Genomic DNA, 27,115 nt, shown 5'->3' on the forward strand with positions numbered 1-27,115 from the left:
GAAATTCCTCCTCATCCCCTTTCTAAAGGTACGTCCTTTTATTCTGAGGCTGCGGCCTCTGGTCCTGGACTCTCCTATGAGTGGGAACACTCTCCCACCAGATATGAACCAGAACAATGAAATTCTCACCTATTGCAGATTTACATAAGACACACCAACAATAATAAATACTCCAAGTAAACCTGACCATGACAGTGCAAAAACTACATAGAGCACCGATAGTAGTGCACAGTCTATTGTGGCTCTGTGCTGAGGTAGGGTTGTGCTTAGGGTAGTGTAGGGTGGATCAAAACCATGATAGTTGATGGGAGGAAGCTGTTGTTGAACCTGGAGGTGATGGTTCTCAGGCTCCAGTACCTTTATCCCAATGGTAATAATAATAATAATGGATGGGATTTATATAGCGCCTTTCTAATACTCAAGGCGCTTTACATCGCATTATTCATTCACTCCTCAGTCACACTCGGTGGTGGTAAGCTACTTCTGTAGCCACAGCTGCCCTGGGGCAGACTGACGGAAGCGTGGCTGCCAATCTGCGCCTACGGCCCCTCCGACCACCACCAATCACTCACACACATTCACACACATTCACACACATTCACACACAGGCAAAGGTGGGTGAAGTGTCTTGCCCAAGGACACAACGACAGTATGCACTCCAAGCGGGATTCGAACCGGCTACCTTCCGGTTGCCAGCCGAACACTTAGCCCATTGTGCCATCTGTCGTCCCGATTGAGATGAGAGCATTGAGATGAGAGCATGGCCAGGATGGTGTGGGCCATTGATGATATTAGCAGCCTACCTGAGGCCCTGCTTCATGTAGACCCCTTTGATGGTCTGGTTTAGTTTTTGTTTAGAGATTCAGTGTGGAAACAGGCACTTCGGTCCACCCAGTCTACACCGACCAGTGCACTAGCACTATCCTACACAATCTGCAATTTTTTACCGATGCCAATTAGCCTACAAACCTGCACGACTTTGGAGTGTGGGAGGAAACCGGAGCACCCGGAGAAAACCCACGCAGGTCACGGGGATAATATACAAACTCTGCACAGACAGTGCCCGTGGTCAGGATTGAACCAGGGTCTCTGGCTCTGTAAGGCAGCAACTCTACTGCTTAGCCACCGTGCCGCCCATGGTGTGAGGTCAGTACCTATGATGGACCATTCTACGTCCACCACCTTCCACAACCTCCTTCGTTCTTGAGCGTTCGAACTACCAAGCCAAGCTGATCTCTCGGTCTTTGTCCCAAGAAAACCCAACATTCACCCAAACCCAGCCACTATCAAGCCTCAGGGCTCCATTCAATAATTTCAGGCAACCAACCTTTTCAGTTTGTATCAGATCTGGCTAGTCAGACGAAAGGTCAATGACATGTAATGTTAACTTAGTTTTTCACTCTCTATTCTTTTCTCAATCTGATAATGGTTCAGAATGTTTGACAGGTAATTAAATATTTCTCAACTGAAGTCAATGCTGTAACACAGGAAAATGTGCAGCCAATTTTCAATATCAAGCAAGAACACACATCGATAGTGACAAAATATTCAGCTTTAATAATGTTAACTGAGGAGTATGTATCAACTAAACTATTGGGCATAACTGCCATCCTCTGAAACTGTGGCATGCAATCTTGCATGCTTGCCGGATGAAAACATTACTTTAATGTCTGTATCAGAAAGTGTTTTGGAGGCTTTTAGATAGTTTAGGTTTAGCTTAGCTTAATTCAGGAGTACAGCACAGAAACAGGCCCTTCGGCCCTAGTGAGACCACACCTGGAGTATTGTGTGCAGTTTTGGTCCCCTAATTCGAGGAAGGACATTCTTGCTATTGAAGGAGTGCAGCGTAGGTGTACAAGGTTAATTCCCGGGATGGTGGGACTGTCATATTCAGCTGGGCTTGTACACTCTGGAGTTTAGAAGGATGAGAGGCGATCTCATTGAAACATATAAGATTGTTAAGGGCTTGGACACGCTAGAGGCAGGAAACATGTTCCCGATGTTGGGGGAGTCCAGAACCAGGGTCCACAGTTTAAGAATAAGGAGTAAGCCATTTAGAACGGAGACGAGGAAACACTTTTTCTCACAGAGAGTGGTGAGCCTGTGGAATTCTCTACCTCAGAGGGCGGTGGAGGCAGGTTCTCTGGATGCTTTCAAGTGAGAGTTAGATAGGGCTCTTAAAAATAGCGGAGTCAGGGGATATGGGGAGAAGGCAGGAACGGGGTACTGATTGGGGATGATCAGCCATGATCACATTGAATGGTGGGTGCTGGCTCGAAGGGCCGAATGGCCTACTCCTGCACCTATTGTCTATTGGCCCATTGAGACTGTGTCAACCACCAATCCCCACACATCAGCGCTGTTCAGCAGCACACCCTTGGGACAATTTACAATCTTAACCAAAGCCAACAAACCTGCATCTCTTTGGAAACCGGAGCACCCCATGCGGTCACGGGGAGAACGTACAGACTCCGTACAGACAGCACCCGTAGTCAGGATCGAACCAGGGTCTCTGGCGCTGTAAGGCAGCAACTCTACCCGTGCCACCCACCGCAGACTCATTGATATGCAGGGAATGGAGAGATATGGATTATGTATCAGCAGAGGAGAGAAGTTAATCTTGGTATCATATATGGCACAGACATTATGGGCCGAAGGGCCTGTTCCTGTCCTGTACTTTTTAATGTTCTACGTAAAGAGTTGAACACACCGTCTTCTGATGCAGATTGACATGGGAAATGGCAGATCCATTCAGCTTTCAAAATATAAGATTTAAAGGACACAATACTTGTAGAACAAGGGTTCCCAACCTGGGGGAAATTAGTTGATTCGGGATTTGTACATATTTTTTCTCATTGACTGACTGTGTTTGGTTCTGGTTCACCAGTATCTGTTCATCATTAGTTGTTCATAAATAAGCAGAATAACATTGTTATGTGCTATTAAAGTTGCCAGGGGTAAACGGAATGAAAAAGTTTGGGAACCCCTGTTGTAGAAGATTAATATGTACAGCTTCTTGTTGTGGAAGCTTAGTTTGGATTAGACATACGGCGTGGAAACAGGCCCTTCAGCCCAGCGATTCTGCGCCAACCAGCGATCCCCGCACGCTAACACTGTCCTACATGCACTAGGGACAAATTACAATCATAGCAAGCCAATGAACCAACAACCCGACTCTTTTGGAGTGTGGAAGGATACTGGAGCGGCCAAATGTCGCAGGGGAGAACGTACAAACCCCGTATGGGCAACACCCGTAGACAGGATCGAACCCGGGTCTCTGGCGCTGTAATGCCCCTGTCCCACTTAGGAAACCTGAACGGAAACCTCTGGAGACTTTGCGCCCCACCCAAGGTTTCCGTGCGGTTCCCGGAGGTTTTTTGTCAGTCTCCCTACCTGCTTCCACTACCTGCAACCTCCTGCAACCTCCGGGAACCGCACGGAAACCTTGGGTGGGGCGCAAAGTCTCCAGAGGTTTCCGTTCAGGTTTCCTAAGTGGGACCGGGGCATTATAGGCAGCAACTCAACCACTCCGCCACCATAGACAAATGGATATGCAGGGCATGGAGAGATATGGATCATGAGCGAGCGGAGGAGATTACTTTATCTTGGTATCATGCTGGGACAAATACATTGTGGCCCGTTCCTATATTTAGATATAAGATTTACAGTACACCACACTGGTGGAAGATTAATATATACAACTTCTCCTTTCTGTGGAGGCCTTTTCCCCCCAACAGTTTTCTCCCTCTGCTGCCTGAGTGCGTTGCCTGGAACTGTTTCACTCATGCACAGAAGTTCAAATGCAAAGTCAATCATCATGTGCTCATTTAGGCTCGTTCGACCATTTATCAGCTGATGAGTTGTCTCCGGGCCTCCCTCTAGCCTTCACTCTCTCAGCAGCCATGGGTGCCAGCTCTCGTGGACAGCTGTTGTTCACCTCGCATGCCTGCAGCTGGAATAGGTTTTGTTAATGCTGCCTAATTATGCATCTAACAATGCAAATTGCTCAGAAATGCGTCAAGATCCTCTCCGATAGCTCCTCGGAGAAAACTGGTCATGCGTGTTCCAGAGTCAAGAGTCAAAAGTGTTTTATTGTCGTCTAGGTCCCAGCTACAACAATGAATAATCTTACTTGCAGCAGCTCAACACAGTAGACCGTAAACAATATAATCAACGAGAAAAGAAAACTTCAGTGTGTGGATATGTACACATACACCTAAGTGATGAGATAAGTGATGAGAATAGAATTAGGCCATTCGGCCCATCAAGTCTACTCCGCCATTCAATCATGGCTGATCTATCTCACCCTCCGAACCCCATTTTCCTGCCTTCTGCCCAAAACCTCTGACACCCGTACTAATCAAGTAACATACATGACCACATATATATATATATTACACACATATATAAATGCCATTTTTACCCAACAAACAGCCAACAATGGCCTGATTCCATTATCATCATCACATTTTTGTATATATTTCATTCATTGTTCTTTATCTCTCTACATCATCGTCTACATCTCTCATTTCCCTTATCCCTAACCAGTCTGAAGAAGGGTCTCGACCCGAAATGTCACCCACTCCTTCTCTCCACAGATGCTGTCTGTCCCACTGAGTTACTCCAGCTTTTTGTGTCTATCTACAGATAGGCCGAAGGGCCGAATGGCCTACTCCTGCACCTAATTTCTATGTTTCTATGTTTCTATACTCACTCATACACACACAAACACATGCATACACAAACACACACACATATATACACACACAGAAATTAAATTAAATTAAATTAAATTTCTTTATTTATATAGCACATTTTTAGTCAACTTGCATTGACCCCAAAGTGCTTCACATAATTACATTCACACACACAGGCAAAGATGGGTGAAGTGTCTTGCCCAAGGACACACACAGGCAAAGGTGGGTGAAGTGTCTTGCCCAAGGACACAACGACAGTATGCACTCCAAGCGGGATTCGAACCAGCTACCTTCCGGTTGCCAGCCCGAACACTTAGCCCATTGTGCCATCTGTGAAGATAGGCACAAAATGCTGGAGTAACTCAGCGGGACAGGCAGCATCTCTGGATAGAAGGAATGGGTGACGTTTTGGGTCAAGACCCTTCTTCAGACCTATATATACACATACATAAAAAGCAAAAATAGTGCAAAAAGAAAAATCCTCTGCCCCCCACGTCTATGTAATTCAGAACTTATTTGGAGGTTGTAGTATTTAATAGCCTGATGGCTGTCGGCAAGGAGCTGTTCCTGAACCTGGATGTTACAGTTTTCAGGCTGCTGTACCTTCTTCCCGATGGCAGGGGTAAAATGAGTGTGTGGCCTGGGTGATGTTGGTCTCTGATAATGTGGGTAGGAGACCACTTGCTCCATAGTTCCCTGTGTAGTCTATCTAACCTTTTTTTTTAAATTCATTCACAGGTCCTATTCTACACAGACAAGGCCAGCTTTTATCTTCCATGCCAAACTGCATCTAAGAGTCAACTACACTGGTTGGTGGGGTCACGTACAAGCCAGAGTCAGGTAAGGATGGCTGATTGATCTCCCTGAAGAATTTTACTCACGACCTATTTTCATGGTCACTATTATTGATATGACCCAAAATACAAAGTGCTGGAGGAACTCAGCGGGTCAGGCAGCATCTGTGGAGGGAATGAATAGGCGACGTTTCGGGTCGGGTCACAACCATGCCTAACGTTGCCTATCCATTCCCTTCATAAGGTCATAAGTGACGGGAGCAGAATTAGGCCATTCGGCCCATCAAGTCTACTCCGCCATTCAATCATGGCTGACCTATCTCTCCCTCCGAACCCCATTCTCCTGCTTTCCCCCCATAACCCCTGACACCCGTACTGATCAAGAGTCTATCTAACTCCGCCTTAAAAATATCCATTGACTTGGCCTCCACAGTTTTCTGTGGCAAAGAATTCCACAGATTCACCACCCAGAGATGCAGCCTGACCAGCTTTGAGTTACTTCAGCACTTTATGTTTTTCTTAGGGTTCCAGTATATGCATTTCAGTGTGTCTCAGTTATTGATAAGAACTTTTTTTAAAGCCTGTCCCACTTGTGCGTCATTTGCGCGTAATTTACGCGACATCATTTACGCGTCACGACGCACGGCGCGCGCGTCGTGACACGCACGTGATGCGCGCATGGTACGCATTACGCGCGCATGGTACGTGGTGACGTAGGCAGTGGCACGCGGTCGCATGCGGCGCCCCAGGATTTTGGGAAGTACAAAATCTTCGCGCGCCATCTGCGTGACGCGCAAATGACGCCCAAGTGGGCCCTTAACTCAATTATTTGAATTGTATTCTCCATTGCCAGAGTGCGGTTTGAACTAGCTTCTCTGGATACGTATCCATTTATGTATTTACTGACCCTATAGTAACCATATCGCTAATAGTTTCACGTTGATACCCATATGGAACGCTTTCTATTTTCTTTGGGGTTTGCCGCTCAGACTAGTTAGAACATGGAGCACAGAACTAAACATTAGTTTTGTGTAGGAAGGAACTGCATGTGCTGGTTTAAACCGAAGATAGACCCAAAAAGCTGGAGTAACTCAGCGGGACAGGCTGCATCTCTGGAGAGAAGGAATGGGTGACGTATCAGGTCAAGCCAAGAGTGTTTTATTGTCATATGTCCCAGATAGGACAATGAAATTATCACTTGCTGCAGCACAACAGAATATGTAAACATAATACATAATGAGAGAAGAAAAAGTTCAGTGTGTGATGCACATGCACACATACTCAATAAATAACACATATAGTGCAATAATAATGATAGTCTGTTGCAGTTCAGAGCTTATTTGGTGTCGTGTTTAATAGCCTGATGGCTGTAGGGAAGAAGCTGTTCCTGAACCTGGACGTTACAGTTTTCAGGCTCCTGTACCTTCTTCCTGATGGCAATGTGTGGCCAGGATGGTGTGGGTCTTTGATGATGTTGGCTGTTGATGAGACCCTTCTTCAGACATTCGTCACCCATTCCTTCTCTCCAGAGGTGCTGCCTGTCCCGCTGAGTTACCGGCCTGTCCCACTGTACGAGCTAATTCAAGAGTTCTCCCGAGTTTCCCCTGATTCGAACTCGGAGAATTACGGTAATAGCGCTCGTAGGTACTCGGGGCTCTCGTGGACATTTTTCAACACGTTGAAAAATCTTCATGAGCTTACCGCGTTTCCCGAGTACCTGCCGTTAGCGTTACCAGCCGCTAAGAGACGTCCCGAGCTCCGACGTACCCGCTACGTACATTCTACGTACTTACCATGAGTTTGATTTTTTTTTTAACTCGGGAGAGCTCTTGAATTACCTCGTACAGTGGGACAGGCCCTCTCCTCCAACTTTTTGTGTCCATCTATAGTTTAGCTCAGTTTAGTTTATTGTCACGTGTGAAGAGTTAGTTTATTGGCACAGTGAAGACCTTTTTGTTGCGTGCTGACCAGTCAGCGGACAGACTATACATGTTTCCAATCAAGCCGTTCACAGTGTACATATACAGGATAGTGGGAATAGGGCAAGATGAAGTCCAGTAAAGTCTGACTAAAGGTACACAAAAATGCTGGAGAAACTCAGCGGGTGCAGCAGCATCTATGGAGCAAAGGAAATAGGCAACGTTTCGGGCCAAAACCCTTCTTCAGAGACCCTTCTCCATAGATGCTGCTGCACCCGCTGAGTTTCTCCAGTATTTTTGTGTACCTTCGATTTTCCAGCATCTGCAGTTCCTTCTTAAACACAAAGTCTGATCAAAGATAGCCCGAGGGTTTCTAATACGATGCGATAGAACTTTATTTATCCCAGGCGGGAAATTAGTTTGCAAAATACATGAAACATGAAAATAAAGTGACCAGTAGTAAAGGCTTGTTTCTATGAGAGAGTTAGATAGAGCTCTAGGGGCTAATGGAGTCAAGGGATATGGGGAGAAGGCAGGCACGGGTTATTGATAGGGACGATCAGCCATGATCACAATGAATGGTGGTGCTGGCTCGAAGGGCCGAATGGCCTCCTTCTGCACCTATTTTCTATGTTTCTATCTATGTTTCTATGCTTTGGAGGTGTGCAAAGATTGGGGAGGGAGGGGCGGGGGGGGGGGGGGGGGGGGGTGTTCAGTCTCATCTACCGCACAACAGAAGACTGGTTAATGTTTGATAGCCACAGGGAAGAAGGATCTCCTGTGGCGTTCCATCCTGCAATGAGGTAAATGATAGCTCAGGACTTCTCCTTAGTTGGTGGTAGGACGGTTCAGTTGCCAGATAACAGCTTGGAAGAAACTGTTCCTGAATCTGCAAGGAGTGTCCCGATCTGAAACATCTTTAGACTTTAGAGATACAGCGCGGAAACAGGCCCTTCAGCCCGCGGAGTCCGCACCGACCAGCGATCACCCCGTACGCTAGCACTGCCCTCCAGACCTGGGACAATTTACAATTTTTACCGAAGCCAATTAGCCCACAATCCTGTACGTCTTTGGAGTGTGGGGGGAAACCGGAGAGCCCGGGTAAAACCCACGCAGGTCACGGGGAGAACGTACAAACTCCGTAAAGACAGCGCCCGTAGTCAGGATCGGACGTGAACATCGTCTGTCCATTCCTTCTACAGATGCCGCCTGTCCCGCAGAGTCCCGCCAGTATTTTGTGTTTTGCTCAAGATTCCAGGATCTGCAAGGATCTCTGGTATCTACAGCTCTGGGAATGTTAGGTGACAGATGAGCCTTATGCATGGATTCATAGAGTCATAGATACAGTGTGGAAACAGAATGTTATACAGCGTGGAAACAGGCCCTTCGGCCCAACGTGCCCACACCGGCCAACATGTCCCAGCTTACACTAGTCCCACCTGCCTGAGGTTTGGTCCATATCCCTCCAAACCTGTCCTCTCCGTGTAATAAAAAAAAAAACTCCATGCAAGATCCATAGGCAGGACAGATAGAGATTGGCGCGGAGGGGGATGACTTGTTCAGTTGGTTGCGTGAACCTTCTGCCGATTACACATGACCTTCCCAGAGAGTCACACTCCCAGGTGGTCCTTCACAAGTTTGAGGAGTAATAGGTGATTTATCATTTCAAGGAGGTATTTGAAGCTTACTTGAAGCGTTTTCTCTCGTCTGCTGGGAATCTGTTGCAGCGATGGATCTCGGAGCGGAGCGCCTGTTTGGGGAATTCAGTCTCCAGCTTGCCTACCCTCTGGGGCTGCTCGAATGTGATCAGAGTTGTCACAGAAATGTATCAAGCAGACATATCCATGTCATGGATGGATCCTAAAGCAGTTCTGCAGACCAAATGCGGCATTTAAATTGTCAACCGTTCAGTTCAGCCTTGGGGGCCGAGAGAAACAGAAGCTGCATGTGTTCGATGGTTTAGTTCAGTTTTAGAGATTCAGCTCGGAAACAGGCCCTGCAGCCCATCGACTCTCTGTTCTCTGTTCAAAAACACCGGGCATGCAAAGTTGAATTGGGCACTGGATAGCTGAGTTTAGTTCAGAGATACAGCGCGGAAACAGGCACGTTTGGCCCACCAGGTCTGCGCAGACCAGTGATACCCACACACTAAAGGGCCTGTTCCACTTAGGCGACTCTTTAGGCGACTGCCAGAGACTAGTTTTAATGGAATTCACCTACGACACCTGGCGACAACCTACGACAGCAAAAATTGTCGCCACCGTCGCCGAAAATGTTTCAACATGTTGAAAATTTTGCGGCAGTCGCCCCAAAACAATCGCCTAAGTGGGACAGGCCCGTTACAATATCCTACACGCAATGGGGACAATTTACAAGATAGATATAATTTAATTGCCACACAACCAAGGTCGGTGGTATTTGGGTTGCCAGCAGCGGTACAGTAATAAAGAACACAACCACAATAAAAAATTTTACACAAACATCCACCACAGCATTCATCACTGTGGTGGAAGGCACAGAGCTTGGCCAGTCCTCCTCCATTTTCCCCCGTGGTCGGGACCACCACCCTCCACAGCCGTTGCTGCGGGCGTCCAGATGGTAAGGGACAAAGTCAAAGTCAAGGTGAGTCCAGGATCGGCTCTTCCCAACCAGAGACCGCGGCTTCAGGCTGGTGTAGGCCGCAGGCCGGCGGTCAAAGTTTTAAAGTACCTGCCGTGCCGCAGCCGGAAGCACCGCAGTCTGCAGGGCCGGCGGTCGAAGCTCCCCTCCAGGGGAGATGATAAGTCCATGCCGCGCCCGCGGTAGAAGTTGGCCGCGGGCCGGCGGTGAAAGCTTCTTCTTCCCCCCGGGTCCTCCACGAGGTATCCCGGGCTGTAGACGCCGCACCAGCTGGAGTTCTGCAGACCGCGGCTTCAGGCTGCCGGCTGCCGCGGGCCAGCGTAACGGAGCGCTCCCCTCCAGCGAGGGCTCACCCGCTCCGCGCCGAGAGTCCACGCTGCGCCCGCTGCTGAAGCTCCGGGCGCGTCTCCGGGAAAGTCCGAGCCGATCCTTGCTGTTAGGCCACGGGGGAGGCGACCTGAAAAAAAAAACCTGTAGGTCTTTGGAGGGTTGAAGAAAACCGGGGCACCCGGGGAAAACCCACTCAGTCATGGGGAGAACGTGCAAACTCCATACGGACAGCACCCTTAATCAGGATCAAGCCTGGGTCTCTAGCGTTGTAGGCAGCAACTCTACCGTTGCACCATCGTGTAGGGATACACGTTTAGGGATACAGCGCGGAAAGAGGCCCTTCGGCCCTCCGAGTCCATGCCAACCATCAGCACCCATTCACAATAGTTCTATGATATCCCACTTTCACATCAACTCTCCACGCACTCGGGGAAATTTACAGAAGCCAATTAACCTACAATCCCGCACATCTTTGGGATGTGGGAGGAAACTGGGGCACCCAGAGGAGAACCCACACGGTCATAGGGAATACGTGCAAACTCCACACAGACAGCACCCATGCTCAGGGTCGAACCTGGGTCTCTGGCTCGAGGGCATCAATGGATATTTTCAAGGCAGGGATAGATATATTAGTGCGAGTGTCAGGGGTAATCGGGAGAAGGCAGGAGAATGGAGTTAGGAGGGAGAGATTTTCAAACATGATTGAATGGTGGAGTAGACTTGATGGGCCGAATGGCCCAATTCTGCTCCTATCACTACTGTCACATTATAAGAATACACTGAGACAGTAGATAAGGCTCACCAAGTTTCCAGCGCCATTTTGTAAGATTCAATTCCAATGTTAAGAGTGTTGGCGTGCCCATAAACCCCGTTGTCCTGGCGACCGCACTGGGTCGAAGTCGCTGTGCCACCGCTAAGGTGGTGAATGGTTACAACATAGAAAAAAACAGGGATAAAATGACTGGGGAAAAAAACAGGAGCCTACTTAGACGTACTTATGTACAGTAGGATGTTTACTGAGCTGTACCCAAAAAAGGATTTTCATTGTTTAGTTTGGTTTAGTTTCGTTTATTGATACAGCGCGGAATCAATCCGCACAAACCAGCGATCCCCGCACACTAAAGGGCCTGTCCCACTTTCATGAGTTATTCACGAATTCTCCTGAGTTTTCCCCTCGATTCAAACCTCGCAGAATGTCCGTAACGAGTCCGTGGGAGGTCGTAGGAGTTCGTAGATATATCGTAGCGGCTCGTTATACTAGCCGTAGGTACTCGTGACATCAGGTAAGTCGGGACGTTTTTTCCAGCCCGATAAAAACTGTCCACGAGTAAAAAAAAGGTTGGGGCGAAAGAAATTGCAACTTTTTACTCGTAAGGAGGGCATCGAAATAGTCGTGGGAATTCGTAGACATACTCGTAGGAGTTCATAGGAGTTCGTCAACATAGTCGTGGAAGGTCGTAAGAGTTCGTAGATTACCGTGGTCTTGATTTTTTATTTAGGTCCTTTAAACTCGGCAGAGGTTTTGAATTAAGTCGTGAAAGTGGGACAGGCCTTTGACACTTACCCTACACACACTACGCACAATTTTTACATTTACCAAGCCAATTAACCTACAAACCTTATGCGTCTTGTTGGAGTGTGGGGGGAAACCGAAGATCTCGGAGAAAACCCACGCGGGTCACGGGGAGAACGTACAAACTCCGTACAGACGGCACCCGTAGTCGGGATCGAACTCTGGTTTCCGGCGCTGCAAGTGCTGTAAGGCAGCAACTCCACCGCTGCCCCACCGTGCCGCCCCTTTCTAGGCTCCTGGGCACATTGTGTACTCTCTGGCTACACGGAGCTGTCTTTCTTTAGCCAGCTGAAGTTTACCAAGGCAGCTATGGAGTGATCTCCCCTGTACTAGAAAATGCAATGTGAAAGCTCTCTCTCCCAGTGAGTGCATCCATAAAGAAAATCTACAAGACAGATAGACATTGTTACGGAGCATAAGCAAAACAGAGGACTCTGATGCTTAAAATTGAGTGAGATGCTATTCTCTGTTTCATATTCCACTTGTCATTGCACAACATATATATTTCATCTGAGAAAAATATAAAGCATGAAAAAACGACTACTTACCGCTGATGTCCCTCGGACTATCCTTAACCGGACTTTGCTGCCTTTACAGGGTCTGTCCCACGAGCATGAGTTTGAGCGAAGTCCGCGGGAAGTTCGCGCTAGGCGTACGCCATCAAGACGCAGCGTACAGCGTCGAGACGGTGCGTACAGCCTCAATGCGGCTGCGGGCCGCAGGCCGTTGACGCGTAGAATTTTTGAACAGTGTCAGTTTTTCGGATGTCGGGACCAGCTCCGCACAACTCCATACGGCTCCGGCGATCGAAGTGGGACCGGCCCCGCGAGGCCGTACGGCTCAAGCGACCACGTTAGGTCGCGCTTGCCACATGCAGTCGCATGCTCGTGGGACAGGCCCTTACCTTGCACCAAACATTATCTCCTTATCATGTATCTGCACACTGTGGACGGCTCGATTGTAAGCATGTATGGTCTTTCTGCTGACTGGTTAGCACGCAACAAAAAAGCTTTTCACTGTACCTCGGTACACGTGACAATAAACTAAACTGAATTGAATGAGGTATGTATTTATGAAAAAAATGAGAATATCTTCCTGTTTTCATTTACTAACACGTGCAGTAACAACATATATCATGCGAAATCCAAAGTGTTTAGGATTAGATAAATAACCAAAAGACAAACATTTACGTGTGAACTAAATGAAGGATTTCTGGTCCCAACATCACTCCATTTAGAAAAGCAATTAAAAATCCAGACTGTGCTATGAAAGCAAACTAATAATGAATGAATCAATCAATTAATTAAATAATCAATACATTTTTTGCCCAAGTATTCACATACAAGGAATTTGACTTGGTGCTCTGCCCGCAAGTGACAACATGACATACAGTGGCAGATAGGAATGACACATAAAATATTAAACATTAATAATAAAACATTATTGATTAAACATGTGAATTAAATAAAATACAAGACCAAAAGGAGGCTACAGATTTTTGGTCATTGAGTAGAGCTACTACTCGTGGAAAAAAAAGCTGTTTTTATGTCTGGCTATGGCAGCTTTAACCAAACAGGCACTGCAGAATGCCAGAATACAGAGGTCATTTTCTAACATTCATAGACAGTTATTATTAAATCTTTCATAAGCAATCTTCCACAATATTTCTGGACAGACTTGTTATTAATGATTCCAGTCTTGGGCCTTGTTCATCTTTTGACATTATTGGCCTCACTGTCTCCTCTCATGTCAATAATATCATCCACATCCCTTTATTGCTATTGTAAGCTTTTCTATTTCCCAAGCTAATTGTATTTTCCTCATCAATAACACCGAGTGAACCCATGATACATTCGATGCCCAAATTCCTCTCATCACTCTGAAGAAAGGTTCTGACCCGAAGCGTCACCCATCCTTTTTTCGTAAGGTTCATCCGTTCTTGGAACAGAATAAGTCCATTCGGCCCATCGGGGCTACTCCGCCATTCAATCATGGCTGATCTATCTCTCCCTCTCAACCCCATTCTCTTGCCTTCTCCCCATAGCCCCTGACACCCGCACTAATCAAGAATCTGTTAATCTCCGCCTTAAAAACATTTATTGACTTGGCCTCCACAGCCTTCTGTGGCAATGAATTCCACAGATTCACCACACTCTGACTAAAGAAATTCCTCCTCATCTCCTATCTAAAGGTATGTTCTTTTAATCTGAGTCTGTGGCCTCTGGTCCTGGACTTTCCCACTAGTGGAAACATCCTCTCCACATCCACTCTATCCAGGCCTTTCAATATTCGGTAAGGTCCCCCTCATCCTTCCAAACATGCGGCAAAAATAAACCTAACCTAATCTAAACGTTTACGTCACTGCTTATTTTGCAATCTATCCTCAAATCACTGGATTCTCCAGAGATTTCTCCAGAGATGCTGCCTGACCTGCTGAGTTACTCTAGTAATTTGTGTCTATCCACTTATCACCCCTCCATTATTCATGGACTAAGTACAGTTTATGACAATAGACAATAAGGTGCAGGAGTAGGCCATTCGGCCCTTCGAGCCAGCACCGCCATTCAATGTGATCATGGCTGATCATCCCCAATCAGTACCCTGTTCCTGCCTTCTCCCCATATCCCTTGACTCAGATTTCTTTAAGAGCTCTATCTAGCTCTCTCTTGAAAGCATCCAGAGCACTTACACATAACACTGATAACAGGATTTGGTATAGGAAGCTGACTGGAACCTCAAACGCAATCCTTCCTTCAGCCGTGGTCTTCAATTCCACTTACACATTGCAAATGCAGTTGTGTTTTCTTTTACCAAAACTACCAGTGTCAATCCTGCAAAGCACTTCCCCCTTCAGTGCAGCACATGAGAAGAGTTCTCAGCCCAGCACTCCTGTACAAAGTTCTAATAGCTCCACTTAGATTCTACATCAGAAACTGTGTCTCATTCACCGATACGTGTAATTTCTTGACATGGCTCGGTGCTTTAGTTTTAGTTTTTAGTTTTTAGAGATACAGCGCGGAAACAGGCCATTCGGCCCGCCGAGTCCATGCCAGCCAGCGATCCCAGTGCACTAACGCCATTGATACAGACTTGGGACAATTGACCATTTTTACCGAAGGCAATTAACCTACAAACATGTACGTCCAGGGCTGAACGCCACAGGAGATCTTTCTTCCTGGTGGCTATCAAACTGTTCAACTCCTCCCCCTTCTGCTGTGGGGTGGACTGAGACTGACTACCCCCCCCCCACCCCCACACCCCTCACCCCCCCCCAATCTTTACACATCCCCAATCCTTTCCACTCGTCACTTTAATTTAATGTTTCATGTATCTTGCTGTGTTTTATGACTGTTGGCAGATCAATTTCCCTCCTGGGATAAATAAAGTTCTATCGTATTGTAAGCCCACGTAGGCCACGGGGAGAAGGTACAAACTTGACCTTGCAGGCGGTGGAGGCAAAACCCCGGACCCTCTCCCACCGCCCACTCCTCGCGCCCGTCATCGCCAGCGGCTCCCTCCTCCTTGGCTCTCCGGTCTTCGGGCCCGAGCTTGGCGGCTTCCCAGCTTCCCCCCCATTACCGTCCGCGGCCCACCCGCCTTTGCCTTCCCAAGGGCATCGACATCCTAGTGGTGGATAATGCTGACACTCCTTCACTATCTATGGTCACATTAGGCAGATATATTGTCATAGAGTGATACAGCGTGGAAACAGGCCCTTCGGCTCAACTTGCCCACACCCGCCAACATGTCCCAGCTACACTAGTCCCACCTGCCCGCCTTTGGCCCACATCCCTCCAAACCCGTCCTATCCATGTACCTGTCTCACTGTTTCTTAAATGTTGGGATAATCCCAACCTGACTGCCTCCTCTGGCAGCTCGCTCCATACCCCCACCTCTGTGTGTGTGTGTGTGATTCTTATTCAATCTTTTCCCCTTCACCTTAAACCTATGTCGCCTGGTCCTCGATTCACCTACTCTGGGCAAGAGACCCTGTACATCTACCCGATCTATTCCTCTCATGATTTGATACACCACTATGAGACCTCTGTGGAAGGCAGGAAGCTGGCCGCTTATTTTTGCTGCAAATTCGACGCAAAGTGACTGAAAAGCAGAACAGAGAAGGGATCTTGTTCAGTAGATGACAACAGCAATCGGGAGTCCCACTGCAGACTGAAGGGTTCTAATGAGGGCTAATTCTGCACCTTCCCGCCTACTTCCTTTGATCGTGTCATTAGTGAATCAATGGTTATAAATCATTGATTACATGTGCTGCACCATCAAGCAAGGCGTTTTATTAGGAGGCGGGGAATTGGGATCAGATCTACAGCTTATTTTCAGATAAATAACAGGCATGTATCTTGCCTTAAATTAGTCTTGGGCGTGTTGGGGATGTCACATTGTTCCTTCAGTCAGCCACAGTGTGTGTCTCTTTAATCTCCACAGCCTTGTCTTCAGAAGGTTGCAGTTCTGACAATACGGAAAGCATCTCGCCAGCTTTTTTTAATAGAAGAAAATCCAATAGCCACCATGAATCAAAGTCATCTTAATGCAGTAACATGAGGCTTTTGGCCATGTATATTAATGGCCTGCGAGAGGAAATGGAGCATTGTAAATCAAAAGCTTATAGGTTGGAAGATTCTCCGTTTATATTCTTGAGATTTCACAGCATCACAAATGCATTCAAGAGAGAGTTTGATAGAGCTCTTGGGGCTAACGGAATCAAGAGGTATGGGGAGATAACAGAGACGGGGTACTGATTGTGGATGTTCAGCCATGATCATATTGAATGGCGGTGCTGGCTCAAAGGGCCGAATGGCCTACTCCTGCACCTATTGTCTATTGTCTATTGTCTATTGAATGGCGGTGCTGGCTCGAAGGGCCGAATGGCCTACTCCCGCACCTATTGTCTATTGTCTATTGTCTATTGAATGGTGGTGCTGGCTCGAAGGGCTGAATAGCCTACTCCTGCACCTATTGTCTATTGTCTATTGTCTATTATCTATTGAATGGTGGTGCTGGCTTGAAGGGCCGAATAGTCTACTCCTGCACCTATTGTCTATTGTCTATTATCTACTGAATGGCGGTGCTGGCTCGAAGGGCCGAATGGCCTACTCCCGCACCTAGTTTCTATGTTTCTACGTTCCAGAGCCACTGGAGTTTAGCCACACAAAAGAAAAAGACACAAAGTGCTGGAGGAACTCAGCAGGTCAGGCAACATCCATGGAGGAAACGGATAGGTGACGTTTTGGGTCGGGGCCCTTTTTTAGGCTGATCAAAGATGTACAGGTTTGTACACTAATTGGCATCGGTAAAATTGTAAATGGTCGCTAGTGTGTGTGGGATGGTGTTAGTGTGCGGGGATCGCTGGTCGGCACGGACTCGGTGGGACAAAGGACCCATCTTTGCACTGTATATCTAAACTAAACTAAACTAAATCAGATCTAGTTGATCTGTGAAATGCGCCCAAGAAACTGATAGATATTCCCGTTCCAATATACTGAACAGATGGAAGCATAAAGTTGCAAAGGGCTGTTGACAGATTTAACGAGCAGGCAAAAATGTGGCAGAAGGAATTCAATGTTCAGTCATCCTGAAACCATTGTTTCCTTGGATTTGAATTGAAACATAGATCTGTTCTTATGCAATGTAACATTTTATTTTAGTTCAACACAACTTTAGAAAGTGCCTCTATTTATGTTGTCAGCCTTTGGAAGTAGTGTGCAATTGGAGCCAAATCTAAACTTATATTGAGGGAATCATGAGATACTGAAACAGGCTCTTCGGCCCATTGAACCCTTGCTAGCTATCACATTAGGTTTAAGAAGGAACTGCAGATGCTGGAAAATCGGAAGTAGACGAAAATGCTGGAGAAACTCAGCGGGTGAGGCAGCATCTATGGAGCGAAGGAATAGGCAACGTTTCGGGTCGAGACCCTTCTTCAGTCTGAAGAAGGGTCTCGACCCGAAACGTTGCCTATTCCTTCGCTCCATAGATGCTGCCTCAGCCGCTGAGTTTCTCCAGCATTTTCGTCTACCTCCCAATACATTATGCTCGCTTTTCCAACATCGCACCCCCAGATCCTTGCACTTCGGCGCAGCCCAGACTGTCACGTAAAACACCCTCCCCTTCCATTGACACCAATCTACACTTCACGTTGCCTCGGCAAGCATAATCAAGAAGCAGACTCACCCCTCTTCTCCCCTCTCTCATTATGCAAGAGTGAAAACGCACAACCCCAGATGCAGGGACAGTTTCTTCCCGGCTGTTATCAGGTGACTGAGCAATCCTACCAACAACTGGAGTGCAGCCCGGAGCTACCATCTACCTCATTGGAGACCATCGGACAATCTTTAGTCAGACTTCACAAGTGACTTCACTTTAATCGGGCTTCACAGGATAGAGAGAATAAACATTGTTCCCTCCATCCTGTATCTGTCCACTGTGGACGGCTCGATTCCAATCATGTAGTCTTTTCTCTGAAGGTAGACACAAAATGCTGGAGTAACTCAGCGGGTCAGGCGGCATCTCTGGAGAAAACAAATAGAAACATAGAAACATGGAAACATAGAAAATAGGTGCAAGAGTAGGCCATTCGGCCCTTCGAGCCAGCACCGCCATTCATTGTGATCATGGCTGATCATGATAGTATGTCAAAAAAGGTGACATTTCTGTCCAACTCTGACTGGACAGCACACAACAAAAATGCTTTATGTCGGTACACTTGACAATAAATTAATCTAAACTAAACCAAAGAAAGTCTGAAGAAGGGTCTCGACCTGAAACGTCACCTATTGCTTTTTTCCAGAAGCGCTGCCTGACCCGCTGAGTTACTCCAGCTTTTTGTGTCTGCACTAAACTAAACTAAAGTAGACTTCTCTGCCTCAGAATTCTCTGCCTCAGAAGGCAATTCTCTGGATGCTTTCAAGAGAAAGTTAGATAGAGTTCTTAAAGATAACGGAGTCAGGGTATATGGGGAGAAGGCTGGAACGGGATACTGATTGTGGATGATCAGCCGTGATCACAGTGAATGGCGGTGCTGGCTCGAAGGGCCGAACGGCCGACTCCTGCACCTATTGTCTATTGTCTAAACTCGTCTAGACGAGGGGCAGGTGACAGAGTCCAGTTATCCAACAAACCCACGTGTCTCTGAGGTGTGAGAGAAAGCCGGACCATCTGCTCGAAAGTCCCACGTGATCACAGCAAGACATTTCTCCGAGGCAGAGCCCAAGGTCATAATCAAAGATGGCGGCTGGAACAGGAAGGTGGCAGCTCTCCCGGCTGTTCCAACTTGAATACTGTGTTCGACTTTATGTAAATAAATCTCACCAAAGATATATTCAGTCCCTGAGGTGGATGCGGAAATATATCCCCAGAGAGTTACTGGTACGGAGAAATAAGGATAGATATATAAATCTGATTTACATTCCCTTAAGTTGATTAAATGAGATTTATAAAAAACTGTAATTCTACATTATTCAACAGAAAGTGGTGAAATAATTTACTTCTTCTTATGGAAGAATCTGGGACAAATGGGGAGAAATATAATTAGAATGAGGACGTTTTACAAAGTACATTTTTATGCAAGCTATTGGAGAGATCTTCTACGCCACCCCCAAAACTCTTCTGGATGCAAATTGATTTTTCTTATCACGAGATATGGGATCAGTTTATTATTGTTTTGTCTGTCGAAATACAGTGAAAACATTTGTTCGCCACTCAAATCCTACTGTACGTGAGTAGAACCAGGTTATACATGTTCAACATGTTCAGTTCAATTTAACCGAGGTACAGTGAAAAGGTTTTGTTGCGTGTTAACCAGTCGGCGGAAAGACAATACATGATTAGAAACATAAAAACATAGAAAATAGGTGCAGGAGTAGGCCATTCTCTAGTTGTTGGTAGGATGGTTCAGTTGCCTGATAACAGCTGGGTAGAAACTGTCCCTGAATCTGGAGGTGTGCGTTTTCACACTTCTATACCTTTTGCCTGATGGGAGAGGGTGGAAGAGGGAGTGACCGGGGTGCGACTGGCCCTTGTTATGCTGCTGGCCTTGCCGAGGCAGCGTGAGGTCATGGAATCAATGGAAGGGAAGTTGGTTTGTGTGATGGTCTGGGCTGCGTCCACAATTCTCTGCGATTTTCTGTGGTGCTGGGTAGAGCTTTGGTTAAACCAAGCTGTGACGCATCCCGATCGGATGCTTTACACGGAGCATCTGTTGACGTTAGTTAGTCAGTAGAGATATGCGAACATCTTTAAGGGCCTGTCCCACTTGGCAATTTTTCTGGCGACTGCCGGCGTCATATCAGTGTCGCCGAAAGATTTTGAACATTTCAAAATTCAGCGGCGATAAAAAAAATGTTGCGACACGTGAAAAAACACCGCCGCGTCATACATCAGCACGCCGCGTCACGCCACATATTTTTCGGTAACCTGATACGTCAGTCAATGATGCCGGCAGTCGCCGAAAAAATCGCTAAGTGGGACAGACCCTTTAGTCTTCTACGGAAGTAATGGCATCGGCCCGCTTTCTCGGTCATAACTTCAATGCGGTTGGTCCAAGACAAATTATTGGTCACATTTACAGCCAGGAACTTGATGCTCTTGACCATTTCGGCTGTACTCGCTAGAATTTAGAAGATTGAGGGGGGATCTTATAGAAACTTACAAAATTCTTAAGGGGTTGGACAGGCTAGATGCAGGAAGATTGTTCCCGATGTTGGGGAAGTCCAGAACAAGGGGGTCACAGTTTAAGGATAAGGGGGAAATCTTTTAGGACCGAAATGAGAAAAACATTTTTCACACAGAGAGTGGTAAATCTCTGGAATTCTCTGCCACAGAAGGTAGTTGAGGCCAGTTCATTGGTTATATTTAAGAGCGAGTTAGATGTGGCCCTTGTGGCTAAAGGGATCAGGGGGTATGGAGAGAAGGCAGGTACAGGATACTGAGTTGGATGATCAGCCATGATCATATTGAATGGCGGTGCAGGCTCGAAGGGCCGAATGGCCTACTCCTGCACCTATTTTCTATGTTTCTATGTTTCTATGTTTCTGCTACGGCACCATGGATGCTGACAGGGGCATGTACACCAACTTTCTTCCTGACGTCAATAACTTGTCCTGCTGATATTGAATTAGAGGTTACAACCCAGTGGTATGAATATTGATTTCTCCAACTTCAAGTAACCCTTGTATCCCCTCTCTCGCCATCCCTCCCCCACCCAAGTCGTTGTGCTAGTTTCACTGTCGCCCTGGTGAGTTTCACTGTCTGTATAACTCATTCTCACCGAGCCACCGCCAACAATCGACCATTTCCTTGACAATCGTCACTCGTTTGCCTATCTCTCATCCGTTTGTTCGATGTATCTCTGATATCACCTGTCCACATCTCTCGTTGCCCATTACCACCGCGACTCTCAGTCTGAAGAAGAGCCTCGACCCGAAACGTCACCTATTCCCTTCTCTCCTGACCCCACTGAGTTACTCCAGCTTTTTGTGTCGAGTGACACATCAGCCAAAGAAAAGGGCCCTGTCCCACTGTATGAGGTCATTCAAGAGCTCTCCGTAGTATAAAAAAAAATCAAACTCGTAAGCACATAGAATGGAGGTATCGGGTACGTCGGAGCTCGGGGACGTTTCTTAGCGGCTCGTAACGCTAACAGCGGGTACTCGGGAAACGCGGTAAGCTCGGGAAGACTTTTCAACATGTTGAAAAATGTCCACGTGAGCCCCGAGTACCTACGAGCGGCTATTACTGTAATTCTCCGAGATCTAATCGGGAAACTCGGGAGAACTCTTGAATTAGCTTGTACAGTGGGACAGCCCCTAAAGGCTGGAAATCGTCGGATAGTTAAAGCGTCTCCTCGTGTTAATATGGTGTGACAAATTTTGGTAATCAACAAAAAAATGTTGGTTGGTAACTATGAACATGAAATACTCTGAAGGCATCAATGGAACAATCTTTCCGATGGGGGTTTTAACATTGGAAGAAATGTTGATCATGCAAGGCACTGAGGTGACAAACAATAAGGGATTGATTTCCTTTAAGTGGTATGTTTTAACCGTCTGCGAGAGGCAGCAAAATCCCTGAGACTCCGGAACTGCCAATGAATTGAAAGGTTAGTGTGGAATATGCCGTTCAAAACTTGGCACTTGTCTGCAGTTAATGTGGTGGAAGCAGGTGTCATCCTTTGGAGTGAAGAAGACTACAAAAACTGGTGAACACTGGTTCATCACTGAACTAGCCCTTCACCGGCTCCGAGCTCTCCACCATCCAAGGGATTTACTGGAGTCGCAGTCTCAAGAAGGCAGCCAGCATCATCAGAGACCCACACCAACCCTGGCCGCATACTCATTTCACCCCAGCCAGCGGGAGGAAGGCACAGGAGCCTGAAAACTATAACGTCCAGGTTCAGGAACAGCTTCTTCCCTACAGCCATTCGGCTATGAAACACCACAACCTCAAATAAGCTCTCAACTATAGAGACTATTATTGTTATTAGTACACTATTATTGTTTGTTTTGTATGTGTGTGTGTGTGGGTATGTACACACGGCAGACTCGGGTTCGATCCTGATCGCAGGTGCTGTCTGTACGGAGCTTGTACGTTTTTCCTGTGACCACGTGGGTTTTCTCCGGTTTCCTTCCAGACGCCAAAGAGACGTGCAGGTTTGTAGGTTAATTGGCTCTGGTAAAATTATAAAATTGTCCCTAGTGTGAAGGATAGTGTTAGTGTATGGGGATCGTTGGTCAGTGCAGACTCGGTGGGCCGAAGGGCCTCTTTACGCGCTCTATCTCTGAAGCCTGAGGTCTGAATGGGCCCTTCGGCCCACAATGTTTGCGCCAAACACGATGCCAAGTCGAACCGATCCCATCTGATCCATATCCCTCCATTCCTTGCACTTCCATGTGCCTGTCTAAAAGCCTCTTGAACACCACTATCAGAGATGTGTGGGGCAAGTTGATAAACTCAGAGGGTGTGGGGACCTGGAACGCACAGCCAGTAGTAGTAGTGGTCAGCTACAAAGGTGGCATTTAAGAGAAGATTAAATGTTAAGATTAAATTAGAACTGCAGATGCTGGTAAAATCGAAAGTAGACACAAAATGCTGGAGAAACTCAGCGGGTGAGGCAGCATCTATGGAGAGGAGGAATTGGCGACGTTTCGGGTCTTGCATCTGCAGTTCTAATTTAATCTTAACATTTAAGAGACCTTGACGTGGGCACAGGGATTACGTGCAGGCAACTAAGATCTTTGCATCGTGGTCAGCACGGACATTGTGGGCCGAAGGGCCTGTTCCTGTGCTTTTCATACCTCTAGTTTCCCCTCACCCCTGTCTCTCAGTCTGAAGACGGGTCTCGACCCGAAACCTTCCTGTTCTCCAGAGTTGCTGCCTGACAAGCTGTTACTCCAGCACTTTGTGTCTATTTCCTGCGCTGCGCTGTTCTATGTCAAGCAAGCAAGGAACTGCAGATGCTGGTTTACAAAATAATAGACACAAAGTGCTGGAGTAACTCAGCTGGTCAGGAAGGAGAACACGGATATGCTACGTTTCGGGGTCGGGACTTTTCTTCAGACTGTTCTCTCCTGTGTGTTCAAGAGGGAGTTAGATAACGGAATCAAGGGATAAGAGGAGAAAGCAGGAACGGGGTACTGATTCCGGATGATCAGCCATGATCATATTGAATAGCGGCGCTGGCTCGAAGGGCCGAATGGCCTAAATCTGCACCTAATTTCTTTGTTTCTATGTGCATACATTCTATATGTTTCTATTCAATTTCCCTCCTGGGATAAATAAAGTTCTATCGTATCGTATCGTATAGCGTAGGAAGGAACTGCAGATGCTGGTTTAAACTGGGCAGGCAGCATCTCTGGAGAGAAGGAATGGGTGGAGTTTCGGGTCGAGACCCTTCTTCAGACTGTTCTGTCCTGTGTTCTACGTGATAGCCACGTTTGCTACTTTAGCTTCCGCCTCCCCGAGTCACAGCATGCAGCATTTTGAGGCGCTTGACAATTGTGGCTGCGTGAACACAAACCCTCGTCTATCCTCCACTGTGAAGCGAAGCTTTCTCTCCGGAGACCTGGAACCACCCGAATCAGCGAGGCTAAAGAGAATCCGGGTTTGTGATGAATCTGAGGCGGCTAGGAGGAACAGAGGAAAGTATTTCGACGGTGGCGTTGTGCCAAGCATGTGATATCCCAATTATTCTGGGTCGCAGCCAGGGTCAAATGAATGCGTGCGTTGAATGTTTCAGAAGAATCCTAGCATTCAATATTCAGCCCTGGACCGAATCTCAGGGGAGCGGTCTTTAAATGCACCGCAGCCCGCTCCGGGCTGATGAAAGGGGAGCTCCACAAGACAGAGATTAAACCAACATCAATGCAGAGACATTTAAAACCAAGTGTGAGCCATTCAGCTCGAGTGATTGGAATTTAAAAAAACCTCCAATGCTTAACTAACATTTGGCTGAAGGAAAAGAGACGTCAGAAGCTCACATGTGCCGGTGAAAGGGGAATAATAGGCTTCGTGAATGGCCCATAAGGGTCATAAGGGAACAAATAATAATAATAATAATACATTTTATTTATGGGCGCCTTTCAAGAGTCTCAAGGACACCTTACAAAAATTGAGCATGTAGAGGAAAAACATGTAAGGGGAATGAAATAAATAGTAGAGACATGGCTAGTACACAAAGTAAAGACAGAATTCAATACAAAATACAATATGAGGCAATTAACGCACAGATGAAAAGGGCCGGGGACGTGGGGCTAAGGATAGGCAGAGGTGAAGAGATGGGTCTTGAGGCGGGACTGGAAGATGGTGAGGGACACGGAATTGCGGATCAGTTGGGGGAGGGAGTTCCAGAGCCTGGGAGCTGCCCTGGAGAAGGCTCTGTCCCCAAAACTGCAGAGGTTGGACTTGTGGATGGAGAGGAGACCGGCTGATGTGGATCTGAGGGACCGTGAGGGTTGGTAGGGGGAGAGGAGGTCAATGAGATATGGGGGGGCCAGATGGTGGAGGGCTTTGTAGGTGAGGATCAGGATTTTGTAGGTGATCCAGGTGGGAGATGGGAAGCCAGTGAAGTTGTTTGAGGACTGGAGTGATGTGATGCCAGGATTTGGTATGGGTGATGAGTTTAGCTTGCCACAGATTATATGCTGCTGCTGCTAGTCAAATAATAAGTTAGTGCCCGTGGTCAGAAAGGAACTGCCCCCCCCCCCCCCCCCCCCCTCCCTCAACCTCTTGTAAAATTCACTGAGGTGAAATGGTCAAATATTGTAAATAATTATATTTCATTTGTATTCCTCGGTGTAATCCTCCATCCTTTTTTATCACAGGCAGCCTTCACAGTCATAGATCATAAGTGATAGGAGTATAATTAGGCCATTCGGCCCATCAAGTCTACTCCACCATTCAATCATGGCTGATCTATCTCTCCCTCCTAACCCCATTTTCCTGCCTTCTCCCCACAATCCCTGACACCCGTACTAATCGAGAATCTATCAAGCGCTTGTGAATTGTCCCGAGTGTACCAGTGACGTGGAACTGACCTTGGCTGAGGTGTGCAATTCCACGCAGTCACACCTTCGTCAACCATGCCTAGGGTTTGTCAAATTCCCGACGGCAATTCGTTGACCGACTCGGCCGTGGCTGGGTGAGTGATGAGTTGGCCCGGGCGCAGGACTGCACACAAAGCCCAGCCGGCGGGCCAGCTGAGGAGTTTTGGCCCGGGCCGCACGATGTCACGCGCAAAGTCTGGCGCCCCATCCAACTCATGAACCGACAATCGGCCATGAGAAGGAGGGGGTGGTGGTGGTGTCGAGCAGTAAGGGAAGGTCCGAAGGTCGGACAGCTGGCCGGGCTGCCGACCGACTGGCGGGCGAGGACGCTGCGGCTGTGCTGCTGCTGCTGCACTCCATGGGCTGCACTACGTCGGGACGGGTGAGGCGCTCCGACCCGACAGTCCCCTCTACCCGAGTAGTAGCGGTCAAATACGGGACAAGGGCGGTCCCGTACGGGACAAACCAATTTAGCCCAATATATGGGATGTCCCGGCTAATACGGGACAGTTGGCAACCCTAATCCTGCCTCTGCAAATTTGGCTTTTGATCAGCCGGGCACTGCAGCGTTCGAAGGCAGCTTTGAGGCTCCATTCACCTGGAGAGGCCCGTGTAAGCACACACAGGAGCGGTCCTCTCCGGAGGAGCTCAGCAGGAAACACCACCTGCTCGGTCCATAGCACTCGCCCCTTACGCTCACCCCAGCCGACCACTTCACGTACTAGTCAAACATCCCCTCCAAACTACCCAACACTCTTGTAGAAAAAAGTGAACTGCAGATGCTCGTTTATAAAAAAGGACACAGAATGCTGGAGTATCTCGGAGGATCAGGCAGCCTCTCTGGAAAACATGGATTTAGTTTAGTTTAGTTTTGAGATACAGCGCGGAAACAGGCCCTTCTGCTCACTGGGTCCGCGCTGACCAGCATATCAATACTAACATTATCCTACACACACCAGGGACAATTTTTACATTTACCAAGCCAATTAACCTACAAACCTGTACGCCTTTAGAGTGTGGGAGGAAACCGAAGATCTCGTAGAAAACCCACGCAGGTCACGGGGAGAACGTACAAACTCCGTACAGACAGCACCCGTGGTCGGGATCGAACCCGGGTCTCCGGCACTGCAAGCGCTGTAAGGCAGCAACTCTACCGCTGCGCCACCGTGCTGCCCAGTCTGTGGCAATGAATTGCAACTTGATAAGGATTAATAATAATAATAATAAATTTTATTTATGGGCGCCTTTCAAGAGTCTCAAGGACACCTTACAAAAATTTAGCAAGTAGAGGAAAAACATGTAAGGGAATGAAATAAATAGTAGAGACATGACTAGTACACAAATTAAAGACAGAATTCGGTTCAAAACTCAATATGAGGCAATTCAAGCACAGATGAAAAGGGAGGGGGACGTGGGGCTAAGGATAGGCAGAGGTGAAGAGATGGGTCTTGAGGCGGGACTGGAAGATGGTGAGGGACACGGAATTGCGGATCAGTTGGGGGAGGGAGTTCCAGAGCCTGGGAGCTGCCCTGGAGAAGGCTCTGTCCCCAAAACTGCGGAGGTTGGACTTGTGGATGGAGAGGAGACCGGCTGATGTGGATCTGAGGGACCGTGAGGGTTGATAGGG

Source organism: Amblyraja radiata, chromosome 24, assembly GCF_010909765.2.
Source record: "Amblyraja radiata isolate CabotCenter1 chromosome 24, sAmbRad1.1.pri, whole genome shotgun sequence".
Lineage (NCBI taxonomy): Eukaryota > Metazoa > Chordata > Chondrichthyes > Rajiformes > Rajidae > Amblyraja > Amblyraja radiata.